Source organism: Manacus vitellinus, unplaced genomic scaffold (assembly GCF_001715985.3).
Source record: "Manacus vitellinus isolate BGI_N305 unplaced genomic scaffold, ASM171598v3 scaffold_11_pilon, whole genome shotgun sequence".
Classification (NCBI taxonomy): domain Eukaryota; kingdom Metazoa; phylum Chordata; class Aves; order Passeriformes; family Pipridae; genus Manacus; species Manacus vitellinus.
Window position 1 is genome coordinate 3,482,140 of NW_021938895.1, and position 24,731 is coordinate 3,506,870.

Below are 24,731 nucleotides of genomic sequence, written 5' to 3' on the forward strand. Positions count from 1 at the left end.
GTATCAAGCCCAGCACACTACAGGTGTTTCCCCACAGTTCTGATTTTGGCAAGGTAAAATAAAAACAGAAAAGGAAGAGACTGCTGCCGTATCTTGCAATGAACTAAACAGGGTCAGAGCTGGCCTTTGGCCTTGAGGCCATCAGGCATAGCCCAACCATGTGCATATTGGAGGCTAAATGCCCTTAAACCCCCAAAAACTCTAGTCCATGATAATGTTCAAGCCATGCCAGAGACCTGCTGATGGACTGGAATAAACAGGGACTGAGATAACACTTAACACCATAAAAGTTTTCCAGTTGCAGGGCCCTGGTGCTATTTAATTAACTTAACCAATAAACTAAATATAGCTCATTTCAGAATGACAAGTTGCCCAAAAGACCACAAGACTGAAGCCTTGAATAAATGCAAGCTTGCCCTTGTGAGTCTCAGACTTTTCTGCACATAATATCCTTATGTCTTGCACTTCAGATACTGGTTTTTGTCTGTAAACTGTCCAAGGCAAGGAGCATATCAACCCCTAGAGCTCTGCCTTTGTCATTCAAAGCACAAGTGTGGTCCTTAAATCCATGGAGTGGATATATCTCCACTCAGCTGAGCCACCTCAAAGGTAGATCTGAACTAAATAACAGTGCTGTCTCTGTAGTTAGTAAAGAGAGACTGGCACTTGCAGAGGATAATTTGTCCTATCCAAACACAGTTTGAGACAGGTGAGGTGAATCGCCTCTGGAGCTGCCCCTCCTACTCCAGGGATTATGGAGAGAGCCTAGCTAACTCTTTCAGTCTCTGCACCAAATTTTTCAGTGTCTAACGTGAGGACCAAAAACAATATATGTGTTTACCTGGAATAGCAAAATCGATATTTCATATCTATAAAATAAATATCATAATAGTATTGTCATGCCTTTTGATGCCAGAAACAAGTTATCTTGTGTAGCCTCTGAATGAGGTAGACTGATTAGGCTATTAGGTTTCACGCAGTTCCTGCTGGAGCCCGAGAAGCTGTCTGGCACTGAAGTACATCTTCTCAGCAGGGTGTCCAGTCTGGATTATAAAGTGTCAAGAGAGGAGCAAAGCCACCATGTCTTTCATTAACTCATTATCCTGAGAGTAATAAATGACTTTTCAATGTGACTTAATCTGAAATAGATTTCTATACTTGGTTTTGTTGTACTTATACGTGTGTAACTAAGTATTTCTGCACTAGGTGCCATTTTCTCTCTATAAAAATGCTTAGTATAATCAGTCAGCTTTTTTTGAAAGTTTGTTCTGATAATCTAAACTCATTCACAAACAACACCTGCAGCAATGCCCAGAGAAGGCATGGGCAACACATTTGAGCGTAGTCACTTTGCAATTAGCTTCCTTGAAAATGAACATCACATTTCCATTTTTACCTAAAAATAAGTGTAGTGGCAGGGAAAAGCTTGTCTCAAAAGGACAGGTTTTGCCTGTTTATTTATGAGGATTTGCAGTGTGAAACTGTTGAGATTTTAGAGTGAAATAACACACTTATGCATTTGGCTGCTGTATAAAGGGAATTAATAAGGGATTTATTTTGCTTGTTTGTGTTGCTTTCATTTCCTTTTTTTTTTTTTTTTTAATCCAAATGGCATCATGGTCCATGATGGAAAGCTGTGGGAGCTGTGGCAGAAGGACCTGCACAACCCTGGATAGGGACAGTCTTTTTTTATCTTATTGGTAGACCTATAACTAAAACCACAACATGAATCATGTGCCAAAATACTGCGTTTATTAACTATGCTCTCACCGTGGCGAAACTATTTCTATTTGAAAGAGTATCTTAAACTGCTTACAGCAGCAGGATTAAGGTGTGGTGAATTCAAACAGAAGGAATAGTCTTACATAATTATTTTTTTTCTTGAATACCTTTCATTTCATACTAGAATGTCTGAATCTCACAAGGAAAACTACAATGCCTCAGAGATGTATTCTTTGCAATTTCAGAAATCACTGCAGCTTTCATATGTTAACATTAGATTATCTGATATTTTATAAAAAAATTATTCCTATACCTTTCCAGGCATGCCTGCTCCTTCCCATGCTATTTTTGGTATTTATAAAGCCAACTACATGCACCTCACAGGCAAATGACCTTTTAAAATTAATGAAGGTCTGTAACATTTACATCCTATGTATTTTGCAAAAGGAGAAAAGCTGGTTCCATCTTGTCCCCTCTCCCTGCTCTACCCCCGCCCCCAAACAAATCGGAATTGTTTCTCTCAAGTCTGTCTCTCTCCAGAAAAATCTGACCTACAAATGGCTTTCTCATAACTCAGCAGACTAGTTTAGTCCTCAGATGGATTTATCATTAACCACATAGGCACATGTTGTCCATTCTCTCTGACCTAATGAATGTGCTATAAATAAAATATCTCTAAAAGCAGGTTTCACCATACTTATCCAAGCTGTTGCTGCAAGTCCTTGTAACTCCCAAACTCACTTACATTAGAAACATTAATCACTTGATTATAATTCAAAGCATCAGCTCTCTACAGCTGAAACTCCCTAGCACTTGACTTTGGCTAGACCTCTAACCTCAACTTATCACTTTCAGGCGTACTCCACATTTTCTTCTCCAATCTGTCACTAATGTAGGAAAGACGTGGGAAGTCGCTTTCAAAAGGTATTTTTAACCTAGGAGTGTCTCATTAAAAAAAGAGCTTAGTATAGAAACTGAAACAAAACCTTTCCCGCTTCACTTAATCGTAGCAATCTGAAAATACCAGAGGTGTATTTCATTTTAAACCAAAGCAATGTAAAGGAAAAGGAAATCCTTTTGGAAAAGACACTGAGAGTGTAATTCCTACCTACCCCACAAATATGTTATATGATCATAAGATTATCTGTAGATCTTTGTATTGTTCATCTTGAATGAAGGAAGCTGAATCAAACCCTCTATTATTCTGACTTGCCTGCTCATTCATTAAAAGTGTACATGGACAGTTTGGGTTGTTTCTACTTATTTCAGTTGACAGTATGGAGATCATATTCCATCTTGACCAAAGGTTTTAAAAACCCAGAGAAACAAAAGATTAATTTGGGGATATTATTTTTAAACCTCGTATGATTAAGTCTGGAAATAGACAAAGATAAAACTCCCTGAAGGACAGGCACAGCTAATGAGAGCCTGAGAGGAAATGATCACACATTCTCAGTTCTTCTGATGGATGTCCTTCTAGCCTTATTAATCAGACCTTTGTGATGTTGATAAATCACTGAAGTATGATAACAGATGAAGGTGAGTTTGGATGTAAAATGATCCGTGGTGAAGGATTACAATAAAGGAGGAAAAGGAGGGAAAGCCAAATACAGTTTTATAAACTGCATCCTTAGCCTGTGAGAACTTGTAGATAATAAATGTCATTTCTTTTCCACATTATTTAAGAGATTAAGAATTTTTCTCGATGTATAACTGCTGGGAAGTCTCTGCAGCACCTTCTCCAGTTACCAGGAGGTTTATATTACATCAATTGCCTTTATTTTCCATCAATTATGATTTCATTTACAAAGAGGAACTTAAAAGTACATTTCTTCTTTTAACTTTTTTTGAGGAAGTAGGCTTCAGAGGCAGGAAAGGAGAATCCATGCAAAACGCTCATAGTTTTGACCTTCCAAGGTTTGTCAGATTCTGCTTTGAGATTCCAGCAAGTTTTCTAGTATGACCTTATCCTGCTTGAATAATCCTATGTCACAGAGGTGTCAGCAAGGTCTCTACACCTCCAGTCACTCTGTATACAGAGTTGGTTTCTATGTTCAGTAAAGCCACTCAGCCATCAACCTACATGTATCACAGTTTGCAGTTTTCAAGGAAAGTATTTCCCAGAGCACTTAAAAAGTAAATAAATGCATTTGAGGTGCTATTACTGATTAATCAGTTCTATTCTCTGCCTTCTACTAGTGGTTTTTATACTGCAGAATACAGCCCTGGCCATCTGAAGAAAACCAAAGCCATGCTTATTTACTGCAAATTCAAAATAGAAGGTCATTGAAATAAGGCAGCTTGCCAGTAAGGGAAAACTTGCCTTAAGAAATGAAAGACAAAAAGGGGTACCAGACACCTAGGAGAGAAAGGACAGAAGTGCACTGGATGTCTCTGAGAACGCTCAACTGAAATACAAATTTGAGTGCTTCACATGTAGCTTTTAATTGGTTTGTGTCACAACATGGAGAGATCTCCAAGGTGATGCCCTACCAGGCTGGCTGTGCTATGTCATGCTGCAGGACAGCACTTGGTAGGGAAATGCATCAGCTTGGTCCAGATGCAGTGAAATTATGCAAGGGACACGGCTTGTTGAACTGATGAACCCTATCCAGAGGCACATTAGCTTGGATGTACTGTGGGTGTTGTCTTACTCTGTGTGGAGCCAGCCCAAACACGTCCATAGTGTACTGTAGTATAAACTGGGGATTGGGCAGAAATCCTTAGAAGCGACCAGATATTCCCAAGGAAAACAAGGCAAATTTTTCCCTGTAATGACTGCTTTGTACTCCATGAAATAGCAGGGATGGCATTTCTGTTATTTCTGTTCTTGCCAACATTTCTGCATGTAGCTGTTTAACGGGAAGTACTGAAAACACACATGAATGGACATTAAATTACACAATTTCCCTTCAGGCTTTATAAGCCATCATGAGCATGAACAGGAGACAAGTGCATGTTAACATAAATTCTAAGCTGAGATGTGTCATTTTACCCATTTAGAAAAGAAAAGAGTGGAGAGGAGGGAAAATTGAGAACAACAGACGAGGAAAGAAAAGAGAAGGGGGAGGGGGAACAGAAAGCCCTATAAATAAGCTCTAGCATCTGAGAAAAAGAAAGCAGAATACCTGGTACTCAGTGTTGCAGTCTGGGATCTGCTGTATATGGATGCATAAGTCTGTGGCATAGATGTGTATCAGAAGTACTGTCCCAGGGAGCACACTCCACTGGAGTAGTCTAACTGCTCTCAGGGAGTTATGTTGGACTTATAGATCTGATTCTTGCCATATGATCCTTGCCAGATGTCTGGCTATAGACAGCTGATCACTAGCAGACTATCTTAAGATAGACTTCAGCTGAGACTCATCACTTCCATCCCAAGAGCACTTAATTCTTACAGTGCAAAGAATTGAGTGCTTGCAATCAGCATAGAAATATCCTTAAATTACACTTTCATGCTACAAAGCCTCTGTTCTTGAAATATGAAGGCAACTCAAAGAAATAAAGGGGTATCCAAGCGCTCTTTCTGTTGCTCTTGAATGAAGTATGGTATAGATTTCTAGCTCTGGATTTAGGCCTGGAAGCACATCTGGTGTTTATTCTTGTGTCTCTCCTTGCATAGTTAGATTTGTGCTACATTAAAGAAATCATGACTTCCACAAATATCATAAATTATGAAGAAAATTCCTGGCCTGAAACTAAATATTATTGTTTATTATGTTAGATTGAGATTGAGTCCTTCAAAGGTCTGACACCAAAGCCTTTAAGTGTCTGCCGCAGAGCCTTGGACTGCCATAGCAATGTTCCTGTAAATCTGACCAAAAATCCACCATCCTGAGCTACACATCAAAATCTTCCCAAACCACATGGTTGGTCTGCATTCAGCACAAGAGCAAAAAAACAACATATATTAACCAGGAGTCACCTCACTGCAATATTCAACCAGAATTCCTTACCTGCAGGAGGGGAGGAAAGAACAAGAAAAAGAGGAGTCTTTGGCAACACAGAACAAGACAAAAGAACAGCAAGCTCACCTGGCACAGGAGGCTTGGATAAAACACTACTGGCTTCCACTGACAGTGATGTGATGACTGGGAAGAAACCTTCTCTTTCCTGACATGATATTTGTTAAGTTGAATAGCTAGAAAAACCTTTAAAATTGAAGGTGGAGCTACCTCTGGTCACAGAAACAGCCTCGTCTCCAGCAGCAGCACTGCTGCTAGGAAACATTACATAAGTGAGTTCATGCCAGGTCACAATCAGAAGACAGTCAGAGACACAAACTCTCCAGCAGGCATTATTTTTCCACTGCACAGCCAAAAGTAGGCAAATTTTTTAAAACAGTAAAATCCCACTGTGGCTGCAGACACTGTTTATTAATAGGATGGCTTTGTGGTCAGTTTGCACCACTGACACCAACACCATCTTTGCTGCGCTAAGTTGATAATGACATAAATTTTCCATGAACAGTTATTTAAATTAAGGCACTGGGAGACCTTCTGTGGAAACCTCCCTATTCTTGACACCAGAGATCTGTTCCCAAATCCACTCAGCTACTTATTCATGACTGTGTCCCATGTGCTAGAGAAGAAAAGAGGAGATCAAGGATTCTGTTCTTAAAAATTAAAAAAGTAATAATACACAGAGGAAGAATGAAAGCCTTCATCCCTCTTATGTAGCACTGTTGAGGCTTTCTCATTTCTAACAGAGATCACAAAGGAGAGAGAAACAGAGTCCCATGGAAGAACACACTTCTTGACTCAAGGGGCTCAACAAGGAGTGTTTGCTCTGTGGGGAACCCACAAGGCAGGAGCAAGGTTTCCCAAATGAGGCTGCATCATGAGCCCAGAACTAGAAATGCTCACAGACCTGGAATTGCACAGGAAAACCATAATGTGGCAACAAAAAGGTCTTCACAAATAGGAAACTTTGGTAACCGCTGCTCTTAAGGGATTTAGTTAGATGCTTCTGATCTTGTCTTGTCAAGGGCTAATTGTTTTCAGTATTTCAGAGTTGCATTTCTACTCTTAGGAAGGTGATGAATTTGAGCAAGAGGCTTACTATATAAGCAAGATGCCAGGAAAAAAAACCAGGACAAATAAAACCTATCTGACATCCCTGAAGCCTATAAGTTTTGCCCCAACTTGTTAGCAGATGGCAAACTATTCTCCATAACTCCAGCATGCATCAAAACTGGTCATTGCAAAGAAGCATGGTCATGCTCTGGGAGAAATAACATGAATCCCTCCATTTATAACACAGCCCTTCTTGGGTTTTAGCCATTAATCATTGGCCCATCTGTATACCCAGAACTCAGCTTTGCCAACATGTCCTGGACTCTGAGCTAAGATTCCTGAATCAAATATCCCTTCTTCCTGACTTGAGTACAGTAACATTTTAACCTAAAATCCCCAGTGCCTCAGAGAATGAATCTTTCTTTCCAACATGCAGTAGTAGAGCTGACAATGAACGCTGGTGCTAAGCTCCCATACCTGCTATTTTTGACCAATGTCTGTCAGGTTGGGCTGGATAGATAAATACAACTATGGGACAGGTGTGGACATAGAGATATCTGATAAAAGAATCTCATCCAGCTGAGAACATCATGGCATATCAAGTCTCTCCTCCACTGTCTATTCCAGTTTCCTGAAGAACTCTGAAAGTCTATGCCCTCACCTTTGTTGTGTGCACTCAGGACATCTCCAACACATAGTCAAGGTCCAGAAGAAGAAAATGGTTAGCAACTGTGATCCTCTGAATCAGTGGAAATAGAAAAAAGTGTCTCATCAAAATGGTGGAATGTATTTGTTTGGGAAGTGCAGACTACTTCAAATGTCATCTGCTTTCACTAAAGGTACGTGGTTCAATTCTTAAGCATCTCCTATGTGAAATAAAAGTGCAGCTACTGCTGCATAAAAACAATAAAAAACATTTCTATAAATACATTACCAACCAAGGGAGGGACAAAGAGAATCTCCACCCTTTATTGGCAGCAGGGGAAAACATAAAGGCAAAGAATGAGGAAAAGGCAGAGGTACTCAATGCCTTCATTGCCTCAGTATTTAATAGCCAGACCAGTTGTTCTCAGGGTACCCAGCCCCATGAGCTGGAATACAGGGACAGGGAGCAGAATGAAGCTTCCATAATCCAAGGGGAAATGGCCAGTGATCTGCTATACCACTGACACACACATGTCTATAGCAATCCACCTGAGGATACTGAAGAAGCTGTGGGAAAAGCTCACTGAGCCACTCTCTATCATTTATCAGTGGTCTTGGCTAACTAGGGAGGTCCCAGAAGATTTGAGGTTGGCAAATGTGATGTCCATCTCCAGAAGGGCCAGAAGGATGATCCAGGAAACTATGGGCCTGTCAGCCTAACCTCGGTGCCAGGCAAGGTTATGGAACAGCCCATCTTGGATGCAATCACTTGCCTGACAATCAGGGGATCAAGGCCTGCCAGCATGGGTTTAGGAAAGGCAGGTCCCGCCTGGATAGTCTGGTCTCCTTCTGTGACAGGTTTACCCACTTAGTGGATGAGGGAAAGGATATTGTTTACCTGGACTTTAGTAAAGCCTTTAACAGTGTCTCCCACAGCATTCTCCAGGAGAAACTGGCTGCTCTTGGCTTGGATGAGTGCACAGTTCACTGGGTAAAAACTGTCTGGATGTTCGAGCCCAGAGTGATGGTGAATGAAGATACATCGAGCTGGTGGGCAATCACCAGTGGGGTTCCCCAGGGCTCAGAGTTGGGATCAGCTCTGTTAAGTATCTTTATCAACAGTCTGGACGAGGGGATCAAGTTCACCCTCAGTCAGTTTGCAGCTGACATCAAGTTGGGTGGGAGTGTTGATGTGTGGGAGGGTAGGAAGGCTCTGCAGAGGGATCTGGACAGGCTCGATCGATGGGCCAAGGAGACCTATATGAGGTTCAACGAGGCCAAGTGCCAAGTCCTATACTTGGGTCACAACAACCCCCAGCAGCACTACAGGCTTGAGGCAGTGTCTGGAAAGCTGCCCACTGAAAAAGGACCCAGGGGTGCCTGTCAGCAGTGGCTGAACATGAACCAGCATGTGTCCAGGTGGCCAAGAAGGCCAATGGCATCCTGGCCTGTATCAGAAAGACTGTTGCCAGCAAGAGCTGAGGTACATGGTTTAGTGGTGGTCTTGGCAGTGCTGTGTTAGTGGCTGGACTCTGCAAGGTCTCTTCCAACCTAAATGTTTCTACGATTCTAAAATACGTAAGAGGATAACATATTTCACAGAAGTCAGACCACCTTAAAATCCTATGAAAATAATATGCTGCACTTAATACACTCCTCTCCAGAGGGGAGGTTGTAAAAACAATAGTTGAAAGATGCATGATCATTTTGCCTAATGCACTACTGGAAGATATTCCAGTGTTTGTCTGACAGGTGCAGGAAAAGAACAGAAAACAAAACAGTTCAGGCCGGGTCAGGTGATCTTCCCAAAGATTTCTCCTGTCTCTTCTCTCAAGAAGCACATACCCAAGAGATTCTGTATGCAAACTTCTGCTCAGAAGGGAGTATGGTACAATAGTAAAAACCAACAGACACATCTAGAATAGCATTAAAAATTAAAAGCCCTTAGTGAAATCCAGTAGCTGCTGTATGTACGCCCCCAGCTCACTGCAACACAATGCTTTTCTGAAGCTTTGGGAAAATTTTAGAAGGAGGTAAATAAGTGGATGCTCTCCATACATCACATACATTAAAAAGGGAGTAATCATCACAGGCTTGTCTGCTGCACACCAGTCCTGGGCAAGAACACAGAACATCTGTGGCAGAGCTCGACCAGTAAACAATTAATATTCATCAAAAATGTGTAATGGAAAAGGAATCTTATTAATTAATCCAGTCCTAGTTTTGATGACCCTGGTTGAAAAAAAGTAATAGGGTTGATGTAACAGGCTTCTGAAGAGCACCAGAGTTGAATTATTGAATAATAAACTTGGCTGGTTTAAAATAAACATAGTACAGTGTAGATGAATTGGAGACCAGCTGATACCTTTCCAAATTAAATAGTAAATGGCAAATGTTCACTCAGCAACTGAACTTTCAATCCCATACAGATGCTGGCTTACCAGGTGCTGTTTATTATTTTTATTGCTGGCATGGGAGAAAAAGTTAAACTATTATTTAGTAAGTTTGTGAAATTTTGGGAAGTGGTATGGAATAAAGAGGACAATAAAGCAAAACAATCCAGAGAGGAATTCAATAAACTGCACAGAGACAACAGTGTTTCGGGACAGACATGTACAGAGTTCTGAAGGTAAAATTAAGAGATCTTGTTTCTCAAACATGAGAAAGGAGGCCAGAAGCAAACTGGTAAAAGTCTAGCAAGGGATAGAATCTAAGTGGTTTAATACAGACGTCTTCAGCAGCATAATGCATGTACTAGAGATGTAATATCAAGTAGAAGAAGCAAAGAAATTACATCACATCCCAACCTGGCATTGGTGCAACTGCTGTTGATGTTTGGAGCCTATTTCAGAGGCTGCAGGTTCTATGGAACTAAAAAGAATTGAGAGAAAAGACACAAGAATGAGTGAAGAATTGGGAAACTTCATTCTGGAGAAAGACATGCAAAGATTTACCTCTTTAATTTTACAAAGAAAAGACTGAGACATTTCTTAATCACAGATTATAAGTATTTAAAGAGAGAATTAGAATTAGCTAATTAGGTTTCTTCAGCCTTAAAAGATCAGCAATGGCCAATAGCTAGAAGTTAAACCTAGACATTCAAAACAGAAATAAATCCAGTTTCTCTGACAGTTTTGCAAGGGCTGTGGGATACTTACAGTCACTGTGAATCTTCAAACCAACTTTTTAAAATTTTCTCTCCAGTTCAAACAGCAATTAATTTAGGAAGGTATTATGGCCTCTTGGTCTCAGTAACCTATCAGTGAAGTGACAGGGCTTCAGATGCTTCTGTGGGAGGCTATTTTACAACCTAATAAATGTCATCTTTGGGAAAAGTTTCGTGCAATTCTGCATTTGTCTTTAATACACTACTAATGGACCACTCTGAGTAACTGATTCCCTTGTTTTCTGTTCTCATCAAAGCACAATTTAAATAATGAACTTTCAGCAGATAATAACACCTTTTCTAATACTTGCAAAGAATAATCAGAGAATTAATCAAGTAATTAATTCTTAGTTCTTAGTCATTCCTCCTACTCAAGACCCAAACCAATGTTCAGTTAAGCACAGGAATATGTGAAGAATGTTTCCTTCAGCCAAGCACTGGAGAAGGAGGAGATTTGGCATTTGTGACCCTCAGACTGCCATATTTTGTGGTATCTGTACCCAAACCAGAAGACTTCACAGAGAAAACTGAGATTCTTGCAGGGGGTGAAATAAATTGTGTTCCTATGGTTAACACTCCTCTCCATCATCATTTGCTTTTTGTCTGTGTCTTGTTATTTTAGTTACTCATGCTTTAATGTGCCTCCTAATGTCAATCCTGCTATTCGGTGTTGAAGCACTGAGTACGTTTCCTTAAAACCACAAATCATAGAATGGTTTGGGCTGGAAGGGACCTTAAAAATCATCTCATTCCAGTCCCCCTGTCATGGTCTGGAACACCTTCCACTAGACCAAGTTGTTTAGAACCCCACCCAACATGGCCTTGAACACTTCCAGGGATGGGGCATCCAAAACTTCTGTGGGCAACCAGTTCCAGTGCCCCACTACTCTCAAAGAAAAGATTTTTTTTTTTATCTAATCTAAAAAGCAGTTTCTGAGGGGGCACCTGGAGTTGAACGAGGGACCTCTTGATCTGCAGTCAAATGCTCTACCACTGAGCTATACCCCCTGACTAAGCACCTCTGCTGTGTAAATTAAACTCATTAAGACATTCACTGCCCCAGGGAGTTCACAACATGGAATATAAACCAGCCTTGTCAAGCTGGTTGCCTGTGAACTGAGTCCAGCACAGACCATCTCACTGTATTTCTTCCTGAGCCTTACAAGAGACACACATGGTGGTGTAGGAATGGGGGGCAGCACCACAACACCTTATGGATTAATAACTTCTGCTGAGCCTTATAGCTGGACAGTACCAACCAATGCATTGTGAAATGATGGCAAAATTGCTCTGCATTTCCTATAACTCTCTCCCTGCACCTCTTTTCAGGCATGGAAGGTGGTTACCTGTCCAGCTCCTTTTGTCCAGATGCACATAACGAGGCAAGCTGCACTGCCCCATCCCTTTTCTTAGCCAGCACCTGCCCTTCTCCCCTCAGCAGGACAGCTGAACACTCACAGTCAAACTCAAGAGGTAAAGATAACCCAGTGACTCTGGGGACTGAATCTCCATGTCAAGGCAGTGGTGATATTCTCCAAAGGACAGTCCTGAAGTTCAACTTTCCCTGAGTAAATCCCAGGTCTCTGGAAACAGACTGGAAAACAGTAAATTTAGCAAGGAAACACAGACCCCACAGCTCCCTATTGCTTCACCACCCCTCTGTCTGAAATATTTAGTAGTATCTAGATATTTGCTAGAATCACAATATATGTTCAAATACCAGGACAATGAAACAGCATGGGTCAGCCAGGAGGCTCTGGTACAGAGAATCCAGTGTGAATGAAGTTGGACAAACATTAGATAAATAAGTAGGAGAGGCTGAATCCTAGTGGAAACTTTGCTCTAAAGGGTGAACCTCATGGACTGAGATTTCCAAGTGAAGGATCTACAGACAGGTGCATTCACTGGGACTCTCTAGGTAAGACCCCCAAACTGAACTTTTTGACATCTTTTTCTGGGATTTTGATTCACCCAAAGTTTGTAAGGTCAAAAGTTGTCAACGTTAGTGCTTTGGAAAGTATGATTTCTCTCATGATGAGCACCATCCCAGCACTGAGCTTATATCATAGCCAATCCTCCTTCCAAATCATTAATAAGGATCCTAAACAAAAACAATTTAACATTGTTCCCTGCTGTTCCCCTGAGGTATCTCCCACCAAGTGTTGGCATTTATTCATCACTATGCATTTCTAGTGCCTCCAGCCTGTTTTCAGTCTGGTTTATAATCTTCATCTCCAGTCAATCTAAATTAATTTTTCAGCTCAGTCTTCATGAAATAATTGTCACAGTACATGAACAGACATCTTATTTACACAGATTAAATGACCACATTTTATTCATCTATTTGGTCTGCAGTTGGATCAAACTAAGTGATTATGTCTGGATTTGCTTCTTACAAATCTATGTATGTATCATTCATGTTCCTTCTCAATGGTGAAGTTAACATGTGTAGAGGGTCTGCATACTTCCCACATGTCACTAAAGGAATCCAATTAATAACTAAAGTGTGCTTTGAGTCACACAGAAACCTCAATAAACTTTTCTTCACCAGGGAAGAGGTTTGCTTTAACTGCTTACAGATTTACTTTGTTTGGTCTTTTCTCCATTATTCCATTCCAACAAAATTCACTCCTTCCTTTTTCCATCATTTACATTCTGTCTTGGCAACTATCTTGAGAGTTAGTTAATATACATACGGCTGATGTGAATGCATGGCACAGCAAATTATTCTTCTTTCCTTATTTAGACTCTTTTACTAGAGATAGAAGACAAATTTATTGGATAGTTACTAGCTCTTTTAATGACTGCTGTTTATTTGTAAAGAGCAATACAACGTTTTCCTCTGTCCTCTGTTTTTCAGAGATAACTGTGAGCCAGCTCCTTGACTAATTGCAAGAAAACCAGCAGGCAGATCTGGTTTCCCAAGTTTCATTTCTAACATTTTTCTGTTTCCCATATCCCTGAAAGTCGCCTCACAGAGGTTGTATTCTGCCCCATTCCCAATGTATTCAGTTAATGTTAGCATCAAGAGGTATCACAGAGATTCAATAAATCCAGCAGTACTTCAAGTTCTCATTCTGTGGGGCTTCCTAATGCTGTCAGACAGTTTGAGGTCTAAAATGGGATGAAAGGAGACAAGGCGAGGTAAATATGTCACTTCCACTCACAGCGCTTTATGGATGTTTCCCAACTTGGTGAAAGCCAGCTGACCCACAGGAAGTGCAGTAAGGTATATGGGCATGTGAAAAAGTTAGTGCCTACTGACACCCTTGGCAAAGACCAGAACTCTTTTTCTACCACATATATGCGGTGACCCCAGTAATAAGAACAGGATTCTGGATCACTTTAATGTCTGAATCATCAACTTTTTGTGATTTAAGGGGGGGTATCATGGTCATGAAGAAAGAACTCTTCATTTCTTTGTGTCATTCCACTAAACATAAATATGCATTTCCATCAGCAGACATGAAATAGTTGTTTCAACAGAGTTCCTGAAGTTTAGAGACACACACACCCCAAAAAACAACCAAACATCTGAGCAGGAAAATGATGTAAATTGGAGAAAATTAAGTGTCCTCTACAAGGGCCCTACCCTTTCAAAGCAAACAAACTTCTCCAAAGAGTGATGAAGAGAGCAGCTTGTTCCAGCTGCCCTATGACTCAGACTGGCATGAACATTGCATCTGGCCAGAGCAGCTCTGGACAACAATATGGGGAGAAAATAAAGGCCAAATACTGCCTTGGTTCAGAAGATGTGAAACTTTCAAGAAACTGAACACCAGGTTATTGAACATTTCTGGCTCCCTACTATATCCCACCAGTCCACATACCTACTGCACACATAGGCAAGCGAAGCACAAGCTCAGATATGATGATATCCAAGTAGCAGCTTATAACAAATACAGCAGTCACAACTGTCTCTGTAAGACTCCTATCTGAAAACCTCATCACTTACTTGGGTTCTGAAAAGAGAACTGAACACAGCTGAATATATGGTGGAGATCTTCAAAATGGCCAGTCCTTTAGGGAGCTTCAACCTTGGGCCGTGGATCCTAAGAGAGGATCTCAGAGAGACCCAGTTGTGGAGTCCACCAGCGACTGTTTGTTGAGATGAGAAAAGCATGACAAAAAGGATCAAAATGGACTAAATAAGTCTTTTGATATCAGCATCTGTGACTCTTTTGCTATCAGCATTGTGGCACTGAATTACTTTCTTCTGCTGTCTTGCCTAAGACCCATTAAAATGAGAAACAGCACTTCTCAGACAATTTGTTAAAATCACTTCAGGTCTCTGAGTGACATTAATGATCAGTGACTGAGGGTGGAGTGCAGCGAGGTGAATGGCATGATGAGTTCTGATTACAGCATCCACCTTTCTGGAGAATTTCTATCTGAGCACTTACATGAACTCTCAATACACCTCATCACATCCTGCTCTTTACCTTATTTACCTTCATCACTCCTCTGCAAAGTATCCTCACATTTCATTTTTTAAATACAGAGCTGAAGCAGAGAAAGAACAATTGACATAAATTGACTTGTCTAAGGTCTGCCCAGGTCTCCTACACTGAGGCAGGCAGAGACCTCCCTTGTACTTTTGGAGCTGCAGACAAATCTTACGGGTGGTTAGTCCTTAAGGATATGCTCAGAGCTCTCCTGCTCCCTTCCCTCACAACATCCTCTATGTTACCAGACATTGCAAAACTTTTCATGAGGTGGCAGAACAGTTAAGGGCACAAGTACCAGTGTCAGCCCTTTTGAAAGTGCTTCAGGTTTGGTGTAGTGCTCTAGGACCTGCCAAATCTAGAGACTCAAGAAGATTTTTGCAGAAGTATTCACCGAGACAGCCTGTCTCCACATGTCTATCAATAATGGTCGTGTCAACACTTCCAGGATAGGATCTGAAGGTACCCTCACCTGCTGTAGGGTTGCTAATGGCCATTATCTGGTTCATAAATGGGGAAAGTCAGCCACACAACAATAAAACAATTCTTCTGCAGTAACTCATGGATCAGAGCTAGAATATAAAAAAAAAAAATTAAATCCTGGCTCAAATATCCTATATTATCTACAGAGTGATTGAACTGCTCCTCTTAGAGTTCTCTCTTTCATTTTCTTTCCATCAGCCCCACCTTCCTCTCATTGCCAATCATGTCTCTCATTGCTATTGCCATTTCCCTTCCTGTAGCCTTTTCACTGTTCTTATCCCAGCAATGATCCCTTCCTCACAGTTCTGCTGCTGTGCCTTAGGTCTTTCCCTAAATGTCATTGCATCAGGCCATCTCCCTAGGACCAGAGCTGCTTCTCTGGAGGGGAACATGCATCTGTTGGCTGGAAAGCAGCCAGCAAACCCCTGTTTCCCCCAGCTATGCTTCAGGAGGATGATGAGTGGTGGTGTCAGCAGAGAGAAGTAAGAAGCCTTGGCTGCATGTTCAATACCTGGAAGCAGCCCCTAGTCACTGGAAAAAGGATCTGAAGAAGGAGGGTTGCTCCCCCTGGCCTCACCCAAATGATGTTTTATTCAGCATGAAGGAGATGTTGACAGAAGGATCTGTGTGTCCCCACAGATGAGAGATTCTTGGCTGGTAGGGATGTGCCTCCACCAATCACCTCCACTGCAGCAAGAGGGTAGGTAACTATCTGAGGCTCCTGCTCACCCACAGCCAGAGGCTGATGCACAGCACTCCAGTCTGCTCATAAAAAGGGCTGTCAGGAAGAGCAGAGGAAGGACACAGGCAGGACAGCCAGGTCCCCTGGGTTATGTGTAAGGAATCAGGGTGAGAAGTAGGTTTAATCATGGCATTGCTGCTCTGATTTGAGCACATGGGAAGTTAAAAGTGTAGTTTTCATGTAAACTTATTTTTGAACTCAGGAAGAAGGGTTGGACTTGCTGTTTGTGATCACATCACTGATCTGCTCCTTGTGTCTATGAATCCACGACATCCTCCCCCAGCGCACCTCTCTCAGGATATGCTTCATTAGCTTAGCCCAACTACACACAATTTGCTCTCAGAACACACAGTGGCCAAATAATGGGACTAGTATGGCACGAAGCTGCAGAGAAATGGGTTTGAGCAGAGCACAGGTACTCTCCAAGCCTGTCTTCCCAAGCATTGTGTCTCCAAGTGATGAAATGCAATGCTATCAAATATCATGACAGAAAGTACGAATATGTAAAACATGAGGGTGCCTCTTAAAAATAAATGTTGCTCCATGATCTTTTTCCCAGGAGAAGGAAGTTTCCAGAGTGTTGGCTCTCTGCGTGTGGTATCACATATTGCATGGTCTGTTCCATATAAGCTCTCAACATATGCTACGAATCTGCCTCTGCAGTACAAGTATTCTAAATCAGATGCTTATGCCTTCTTCTGATCTTTTGCAGTCACACGTACATGCATTGGATTTTGCCACAGGCTATCCATCATTTCTCCCTTTCCAGCATCTGAAACGCATGACCCGTAATTTGGTTTTATGTGTGTTTTACTGCAGTTTCCATATAATCACACAGGAAACTTTAATTCTCACCCTATGAGCCCAAGGCTGTAGTTCTAATCCTTGTCTTTCAGAAGTGTAATGACTGTATGTCTGATCCTCGACAGCCTGTATTTCTCACAACTGAAAGAAAAATCAAATTCCATTGCAAGCAAAGCCTTACCCTTCATGATCATAATTTTCTACCTCCTACCCCAAAGTAACATCTGAAGCCATTAGGCATTGTCACACTCTGTCTCCAGACTTTCCAGATTTTACCTGTGGACTAACCACAGTGGTCCTGCATGAAGTGGGCATTTTCCATCACCATAAGACAGACAACATCACCCTGTAATGACCCACGGCACACCACGAGTTTGTGTTCCACTGGGCCAGGACTGGGGATGAATAAACAGATTCTCTGTATCAAAAAGACCAACCTCTAATGCAGGTCATGCAGAGATGAATTAGGCACAGATTTCCTTCAGGCATGACAGGGAAGGTGCCTCATCCACTACAGACCCATCATGTCTCAAGGCTTGCCCCTCTCATTCCTCCTTCTCATCCCTTACTACTCATTCACCAGGAATTCACTATGCCCATCCCTTTTCCCATCCCAGACTGTGAGTGGCAGATACAGCTGGTTGGCATCATCCATGTTCCAACTGCCTCTGTCTAAGGCCATAAAAAGGAAAAGAGGCTGTGGGTCACTCCAGCCCCTGGCTTACCCCAACCACTTACCAGCTGCACAAACCCTCCTGCCTCAAGGACTGACATAATTTGGCACAACACTCATCAGAACAGTGCTGTCTATACACACTCATGTTTAGTGCCTCACCGAGTGATCCTGATTCCAGTAGGGCTCACCCACCACCACCCTCTGACATCATGTTACATGTGCCTCATCCTCTGCAATGGCACATTTCTGCTTATGGTCAGGGAATCTGACTCCTCCAGGAGGGCATATCCCAGGTAAAGGGAGATTTCTAGCACAGATGTGTCCTTGTTGATTGGGTGAAAAAAGATGGAGGATTTTTGAGGTCTCTGGAAAGGGACTGACTGGGAAGGGGTGAAAGGGAAATAGTCTGGTAAAATACCTGCCCTGTGTATGGAGCAGATGGCACAGAGGCATCAGAGAAGCCTTGTAAAAAACCAGTTAAGCTTTAGCCACAAGCCCTTTCATCTGCTTTGAATATAGGCTATATCACCTTCCAGCTGGGGCTGGAAAACATCAGGTCTGCTCTGCCTACAGGGCTTTGTGAATCTGTATGTTCTGAACTCCTGCCAGGAGTAACTTTGGTGCTGGAGGGATCAGTGATGGGCCCTGTGCAGCGCATCCGTAAGGCAGTGACTTATCCATGGAGGAGGGAAGCTGGGGAAATTCCCTCCCACTCTAAACTATTTCTTGGCTCTTTACATTAGTTTTCAGCCCTTGGGAATATATTTTCCTCTCTCCCTACTTTTCTGTGGTCTGCATTATCATTTGCTAAATAATAGCGTGTGCTATTTATCATGAGGTCTGCAACCCTTATCCACTCCAGGGAGTTTGCAACTAAGTCACAGCAATAAATATTCTGATATTCTATGGGCTTTAAAGCACTAAGAGGCACACAGCTGAAATCATTATCTTGGAGCCTCCAACCCTTAATCTCACAGTGGAACACTCGTCACTAAAGGCAGGGAGGATGCACACACGAATGCAAGTTGTTTATACTCACAGCAGATTCAGACTCAGGCTCAAGTCTGCTTACTAATAATGATGATTACTTTGGCTCCTCTGGTTTTATAACATGTTTGAAAGGCTCAGGGAAACCACATTATCTGCAACTCCCTTTCAACAGCATGTTTGATTCATAAGAGCTGCTGGGCAAGCAAAGGAAAAAGGGTGTGTTTGTGGATTGGGGATCAGTTATAATAATATCATGGTGACCAAAATGAGCACCATGGTCTGCAATTACTGCTGTTCCTCTATGTTTATTGCAGAACAGAATCATCTGAGACCTGACTCAAAACCTGTTGACCTGTTTGCAGCAGGTCCTAGGACTCGCTTGGACAAGACATCCTCTCTTACTGACCTGCTCTGCCCACCATGTTCAGGGAGTTTGGACTCTCTCCCTGCAATAGTTGTTACCTATGAAGGGATTCAAACCTTGACTAGAAAGGTTACTCAAATACCTCCATATTTCTGAGTCCCAAAGCCCCTTTCAGAGTCATTCTCTGTTAATGATTAGAAATGCTCCAGCTTTTCTGGCTGTGGGATCTGATCCCAAGCACCTTCAAAGCAAATCAGAGTTCAAACTCAACTGGGAACATTTAATAAAGAGTTGGCAGGGTAATTAAAAAAATGAGTTAAATGCTACCAGAATGTACATGTCCAAAGGAAACACTGGTCTGAGGAGTCTGTATTTTTCAAAGTTATCAAATTAGCCCAACTTGGTTTCCACTGCCAATCTAATTAATGGTGGATGTTGTCCAACAACTTCTTTTTAGCCTTCCAAATAAGCTGAGAAATCATGGACAAAGTCATTAGTATCAGAGAGAAGACAACCCCCTGCCCTGAATGCACCAGACAGAGGTAAATGGAGCAGCAATGTCCTGGGTGTGGAGGGAAATGGTATTAGCTGGTTTTGCTTTGTTTTGCAACAAAAACAAGATAAATAACTGGACAAAAATATTTGAGAACAGCCCAAGACCAAAAAATGGGGCAACTTCCCCTGCAGTGCCAGGGTACAGCCGTCTCCTCTGTCCACCTCTTGCTCTCCTACTATCAGGGCAGCCAAATTTCAGAGTTCCCTGGCCATTCCCTGGCCAATGCCAGACTCACTCTTCACCACACAAGAGCCAGACAGTCTCAATACTTCAATACTTCCCCTGTAACAGATTTTTTTGCAGTCCCATAGCCCTTTTTGGCAGGAAAGTTGTGCTGATTTGGAGCAGGGATGTTTCTAAGCATGCCAGGCTCATGAATGCCATATCCTGTTATCCCAGAAAGACTGAAGAATAAACAAAGAGGTACTGGAAGAATAATGATCAATAAAACTCCTTGATCTGAAGTTCAAGTCCAGGACACATCTATATTAATAAAATAAAGGGACCAAGCACTGCTTTTCAATTGCACACATGTTGTGACTAACAAAATTTCCAGAGATATTTTGGCCTGTTCTCCACCCTGGCATGGTCCAGGGGACAGCACAGCCAGGGACTTTTCACTGCAGCTACTTTGAGTATAGAGAGTTTCTCTATTCAGATGCGGGCCATGCCTTGCCACTTGCCCTTAGAGCCAGGGAATGTTTTCAGTGCACAAGTGCAGCCCATGGGGACTCTCTCCAGAACAGAGTTAAATGTCCAAACTGACTGTCAAGTGCAAGGGATGCCTCAGGTCATAGCTACCTCCTTGACATATTCAGACTCAACCCCTGCCCTCTGTGCTGCCTGAGAGACACAAAGAGAGCAGAACATGCTGGGATCTGCAAGTTGGGGGTGTTTCCCCTGACACAGGGATTTCCTACCAGTGGGCACTGAATCAACACCAGAAACTCCCAGGACACCTCTGTGGGGCAGGGACAGTGGAGTAGCCAAGCATGGCATGCTGCAACACATCCACTGGCAGATGGTTCTGGTGGGTTTGAAGCCAGCTGGAAAAGGCTGTAATTAGGCTGTGTAGGCTTTTGCCAAATCAGGGCTGGGTAGTCCCTGGAGAGCTTCCCAAACCACGGGGTCTAGTTGGAAGCTGCAGGCACTAAACCCTCTGCTTTACTGGAGAGAAGAGGAGAGTTTCCCTGTGTTACTAGAGGTGTGCACTCCACTGAGGGGGCCCTTGTCCCTTCCTCAGGTGACACAGGTTGTCCAAGGAAGCAGCTCCTTGTGGGCTTGGCCATAGCATGTACTCCAAATGAGGCAGGGCCTCCTGTGTTTGACCTGGGCTGCCAGGGTACACACAGGGTAGCTGGGCAGTCAGAAGGCAGGAGGGGTGTGGAGGTACTCACAGCTCTGCTCATGTCACCCCAGCTGCTTCCATGTGGACAAACTCCATACAGAGCTGATAGAACCAGACCTGTGCGAGCATTCTCCATTACTAGAGTGCATAAACATCACCAGGAGTTTTGACTCTGAGACAAGCTGTTATTCTTGTGTTGATTTAAAGCATTTCTGTCTGGAAATCATCATGTTTTCAATGTTGTAGACTCTAGCTCTAACGCCAAAGCCTTGCTTCTGAGATAGGTAAGTTTCCACTGAAATAAAAGGTTAGGAAAGATTTTCTTTTAACACTAACTGGCAAAAGGAAATGCCCTTCAGAAGGACATCTTCTGATGTCTCAAAATAGAGAAACGTTTTTCTGTGCGTTAAGAAGGATAGCGCTGCCATGTCCATTTTTGGGATCTGTTGTGTTCAAAGATGGGTAAAAACAAGAAATAAATAGCAACACTAGCTTCTCTCTTGCATTCTTGCTGTTCTCTACAGAGACAGCTGCCAGAGCAAGAAAACTATATTAGGACCACTGTGTCCCTCAAAGACAAACCCTTCCCAGAGTTTTTTCTTTGCACAGCAACAAGAAGCTGGAGAGTCAACATATAAATGTCCACATGGGTATTCGATGTGTGAGCTCCCATTATTGTCAGCACTGATCCAAGAATAATTCAGCTGGTCAAATACCCATGATCCAGTTAAATATGACTGTTGAGTGCTTTTGAAAGGCCTTAGGCTGAAACATCAAAGGCAGATTGTGTAAATATTAGGCAGGATCTATAAATAAACCCAATTGTCTAAAATATCACTATATGTGTATATATGGGCTACTGAGCTCTACATATCTAGTCAGTACAGAAATAAGTTTCCTTGGCTACACCAAGAGCTTTGATATCTCTGGACAACTACATTCAGTATCACAATCAAAAGCTGAATCCCATCCTGCAAAACTGGGTTCAAACCCACAGAAAGCTAAGAACTCTTCAGAAGAGACATTATTTACCCAAATCAAATATTATTGAACTACATACCTAATTTTTTACTTTTCTGGTAATAAGACAGGAAACTGTCAAAGACTAATAAGTTTCATAAAAAGAAAAGATTTGAAGCAATTTAGTAAATTTAAATCAACAAGGCACTAGAATTCATTTAGGCATCATGAGGTTTGAAGACTTAGGAAAGTAATGACAAATAGTTTTTCAAAATATGTCAATGTGTAGCAAACACACCCAAGGTAAGAACTATCTAACCTAACTTTAGGTGTCAACAATGCAGATATTCACATCTGATCTAGTCAGAGACAAACAAACACTTGTAAGGTACCCGAGATACCTACTTCAAAATGAGATGAACTGCAACCTAGAAATGTCTTTTTCTTTTCATATACTGACTACAAAGGGAGGCCAACGTATCTAGTCCATATGTAGCTGATTATACTGTAGATGGCTACATCTGGTCAGCATTAGAGAATGTTTAATAACATACCTATTTGCAAATGCATTCCTATTCAGATCAATACGTCTGTGCACTCAATACTCCACCCCTCTACTCACGCTCCAGCTTGCTAGTCCAAATCTTTAAGTCTTGAACTTCAAAGTTGGTTTGACCCAGCTGTGTTGAGATCTACAACTTTCTCAGTAAGGTCCCTCAGGAAAACACAACTCACCAAGCCAGGACAAGATACCTGAGACACAGCTGGAGACACACTGTTCCTTTCCAGGAAGTCTGCAGAGGAGCACTTCCAGAGAAACAGAGAGGAGTCATTACAAGTCCCTTCACTCAGGAAAATATTTTTGCCCTAACCAAAATGTCAGTGCTAATGATGAAATACATTTCCTTGAATAAAATCTGCTCAAGACTTCAGGAAACAAATCTACAAAGAGTGGTCATGCCAAAAAGCAAAGCAGTTTGTGTGAACCTGAAATCAAGAGCCTCACATGTGTAAAGAGGAGGTGAAGCTTTTTGCAGACTGGGAGAGGTAAATCATTTTTTGCACCAGTCTAGCTTTAGAGGCCAAAAGCCTGGCTCAGCCATGAGTGTGTCAGCGTCCCGAGGTACGGGTACAGTTTCTTGGCCAGCTGCAAAAGGAAGGTAAGTCAGTCAGCCATCCAGATCTGTAAAGCAGCAGCTCACACAGTTATTAGAGGCCTGCCTCCCCATCTGGAAATTAAATGCAAACATATGCATATGTCTAAGTGTTGCTTAAGAGAAAATCACTACCCTGACAAGGCTGAACGGGAACAGGAGGGAAAGAAAAGCAGAAAGTACAAACCAGTATCTGTGCCCTCCCCATTTAATTTTCTTTACTGTCAGAGGCGCCTTCATATTTAATTAAGCACAACTTGGAGGACAAAGAATGATGAGGTAAGGAATGAAAGAAAATCCATTTGTTTGTTAATACTGTAACTGGCTAAGAAATATCTGACAGAAAATTTACATTACACGTGTTCCAAGTCCAATTTACGAGGGGGCTCAATCCTCTCAAAAGAGAGCCACAACACAACACCAACATCCTATACTTCATTCTTCACTGATACCCAAGGCATCTTCAGAAAGTTTTGATCATTTCTAATAGCACAGAGGAGAAAATCTGCCTTTTTTCCTTGTGGGAATCAGGTACAGCTTTCACACAGCAGAAGTCGGAACCTTTGATCAATATACAGCACGTTAAAAAATGTGTGTTACTATGTAATCCTGGGATAATAATCCCAGATGATTTGTTTTTTCACTACAAAAAAAAAAAAAGTAGAGGGGAAAAGACTTTAATATTAGTTATTTTTCATAGTAATAAGTATTATTTCTTCTTATATTATAAGAAGAAACAAAACAAAGTAAGATAAACATGAGACAGTCATTGAATTCATGACTGAGTGACAACAATGGACGTGTCAGGCAGGAGCTTGACACCTGATCTTTCCGAAGCTTCATGTCAGTAAAATTCAACAACTGTAGGTGCTGAAAGCAAGGACTCATCATATCTGTGTGATCATGTCTGCACTCATGCATAAACCTAAACCCCACAGGAGGTGGTGAGGCTGCTGTTCTCTCCTGCCAGATGCTGAGCAAACAGCCCCAGGACATGGGGTCTAACCACACAAGGCAGGAGGAAGCCTGGTGACTGCCCAAAGAGCTGGTGATTAATCAGGGTTAAGCAGAAAGCCTCTTGGCCTTAGGCCACTGCCCCTCCACAGGGCCATGCTTGGCCAAAAATAAAGAGGCAATGCTTGCTGATAAGGAAAAGGAGAGAGAGATGTATTAGGGGGTTGCCCTTTCTCAAACTGTTATTTTTTTTCAAATTTTTCATGTACCCTTGTAAAAAAGTAATGTCTTGCCCATTCCAAGAGATATTTTTTAATTCTAAAGGCATACTGCAAGAATTTCATCAAATCTTGAAGCAAATACATATGATCTGGGGACTAAATAGTCCAAGTCTTCAAGTCCCATCTACAGACTGGTCTTTGATATGTTATCTCCTGGTCTCTGCAAGCTATGAGCATCCAGGCTGGGGCAACTTTTGACCAACTAGGGAACAAGTTTGCTGGACTCCAGATGGAGCTGCATACCAACCTTCTTCCCCTCCCTGAGGCTTCGGCTGGACAGAAATGGAGTGACACCCATCAAAGGGACCTCCAAGACTCTGCCCTCCTGCCTTTGCTCCTTCCCCTGAAGGCACTGACACCAAGGGTCCATCTTCTTGGATTAACCAGCCTCCAGAGGCTTTGCAGGCAGCTGTGAGATGGCTTTCA

The 24,731-nt window shown here is 42.1% G+C and overlaps 1 protein-coding gene and 1 non-coding gene across 2 annotated transcripts in view; both read right to left on the bottom strand.

Moving 5' to 3' along the window:
- The window catches only part of EVA1A (eva-1 homolog A, regulator of programmed cell death), a 212,569-nt gene that overhangs the window by 69,086 nt on the left and 118,752 nt on the right, over nucleotides 1-24,731 (bottom strand). The window lies entirely within an intron of this gene.
- On the bottom strand, nucleotides 11,485-11,556 carry TRNAC-GCA. The gene has a single exon. It is a non-coding gene; the product is annotated as a tRNA-Cys (tRNA).